This window comes from Cinclus cinclus, chromosome 6, assembly GCF_963662255.1.
Source record: "Cinclus cinclus chromosome 6, bCinCin1.1, whole genome shotgun sequence".
Taxonomy (NCBI): Eukaryota; Metazoa; Chordata; class Aves; order Passeriformes; family Cinclidae; genus Cinclus; species Cinclus cinclus.
In genome coordinates, this window is record NC_085051.1 from 15,282,377 (window position 1) to 15,285,093 (window position 2,717).

Sequence of the window (2,717 nt, forward strand, 5' to 3'; positions counted from 1 at the left end):
ATTCAGAGATGGCAAGGGAAGATAAGAGTGGTGTTTCTGTTTTTAATTGCACACTTGGCTGAAGGCCAAACTTGGCAGCAGCAAGTTTTGTTTGTCTCTTGCTCTGAGTGTGCCTTTCAGCCTTTCTGATGTGAATATTCCCATTAATGTCAAATGTGAATACTGCTCCACTCAAGAGAACAAATTCCTCCCATCACTCAGTTTGCTGAAAAATCTGTGAATTGTTCAGTGTGAACTTGATGTCACCAATCTTTTCAAAGACTTTCACCTGATGAATGCCGATTTATGATATTCCCTTTGACCTGTTTGTCCTAACATTTTTATTTGCTGTCTCCTGTTGCACAAAGGCACTGGTACATTTTAAGTATGCAAATAAGCAACTTGCTGCCACATAGAGTGTATAGCTTAAAATGTAGAAAAAAGAAGTTGAAGGTAAGTTTAAGCATTCTCAGCTGGTGGTAGCTGTTGGACCAACCTTAGGTGCCTCTTTAATTTCACAACTTCTACCACATAAATATGGGGAAGAATTTTACTCCACTCTGTGATTTCACAAGGCAATTTCTATATGTACCACATGCATAGTACTTAACATGCCTTGAGACAGAACAGATTAATTAAGAAGCACATCGACTGTTTAGTGCCAAGACTCTGCTTAGCAATGATCAAACTTCTTCCTCCCCTTCAGGAAAAGTCATTGACAGACAAAGTCTTATATCTCAGATGAGGCTGTGAATGTCTGGCATCTCACCCCATGAGAGCAGTTTCCATTAATACCCACCCAAGGGCAGAAGACACAGGCAGTTTTAATGCCAGTTACAGATCTCAGCCTAAGCTCTCCAGTGTCAGTGCATCTGTTTGGCAGCTCTGGCACAATCCCTTCCCTCGGCTTTGGTTCTCCAAGCCCTTGCATGTGAGGCTGGGTGCTTAAATCAAGCCAGGGTGATTCAGCAGATATCTACTTGCAGCTCTCTGCAGGGTAGCAGCCCCTGACAGCGAGATGACTCCACAGACTGTGCTTTATCCACAGTCCTGGAGTCTAGCACTGAGGTTAGACAACAGCCAGCAAAAATCCCTCGCTGATCATGGGAGGATTAATGCCTTCGGAGAGGGGCACTCAAAATCCAGAGTGAAAGGCAATTGAAATGTTTGTTTACTTTGATATACAGGTGCAGAAAGGTGCAGCTAGATTACATAGTCAGGCAAAACCTCTCTTACATCCTCACAGGAGACAGTTTGGAGTCTGTACTCGGCATCTGAGTGACTTTTAGCAAAGAATACTTGATAGCTGTGAGCCAGCAGCAAGCACGGAAGTGTGGAGTAGGAATACCTTCAGATAAACCCTTCTTTCAGAGTTCATGATGCTCTTCTTTGGAACACTGAGAACCAAGCATAGTCGCTACCATGAATAATGTTGTCACAAAATTAAGGATTGATGGAAGTAGGGGAAGGCTGTTCACCTGCTGATGTTAGAAAAAGGACTGGTTTGGAGAAACAAAGAAAGGGAGCTGGAAACAAAGTAAAGAAGGGGAACCTCCCACTGAACATGTCCTCTGCTTGTTTGTGTAACTGGCTACAACATTCTGACAGTTCTTTCAAAATTATCTCATTTTTAATTACAGCATTGGCATCTAATTAAAGATTTCTTGGGTATTCCTGTAACTGAAATTCATATTGTAAATTATTTAATCCAACATTAATATATTGGCTAGTTGTTAATTTATAAAATATTGGTCTCATTGCTTCCAAATACTAGTCCTTACAGAAATCTAAGATGCAGAGCTTGTTTTAGAACGAGGGAATTCCCTGGCAGGAGAAAAGGGTTAGAGGTTTTTTTTCCCAGTGAGTGAAAGACGAGTAAAACTCTGGAGGTGGCTGCAGGTGCTGGAATTGCCTGGTTCCTCACACCAGTGCTTTCAGAGTGCCACATACAAAGACCCTGGGGCTTTCTGGGCTTGCTTTGTGAATCGTGTCCGAGCCCCAGATGGGCACTGCCACGGCCGGCCTTGCTGCAGAGGAGCTGGAAAGCAACTCCACCTTTCTCAGGCCTCAGAAACTGCATGGATCATCTCCCAGCATGGATAATCTTAACGACAAATTGCAATTACTGAGGCATGGAGGGATCTCATGTAATTGCTGGACAGGGTGGGGTAACCCATGCAACTGGAATGTTGTCATGGATGGCTGTGTACTTTTGAGGACAGGTCAGAGAGGGGAGGTGGTGGAGTTGCTCTAATTCTACCCAGGGACAGACAAATGAGTTGAGAGTTTCTGATGAGAATTAAGTGCTAATTCGCTGACACCATTGTGGGTGTTTGGAACAGGCCCACAGCCTCACAAGCCCCGGTTCTCCTGCGGGGCTCCAGCCGCCCTGATACTTGTTGGAGGCCCGGCACACTCGGTCCAGGCGGCTCCCGCAGATTACTGAAGATAGCTTTGTGTTGCAGGCGCCAGAGGAGTCCAGGAGGAAAGGCGTGTTGCTACCACTTTAAGGACGCGGGCACGCGCCGCCCTCCCGGCCCCGCCCCTCATCACGCGCTCGCCTCGCGCGCGCCCGCGGCCCCGCGCGCCCCCCTTCCGCGTGCTCTGATTGGCCGAGCGCCGCACGGCGGACAGTCAACATGGCCCGCGTGCGGCGTGGCGGCCGCGACCAATCGGCGGCTCCCTTGCTGAGGGAGGGGCCCGCGCCGCGGCCAATGGGACGCGCCTTTGTTGGCGGC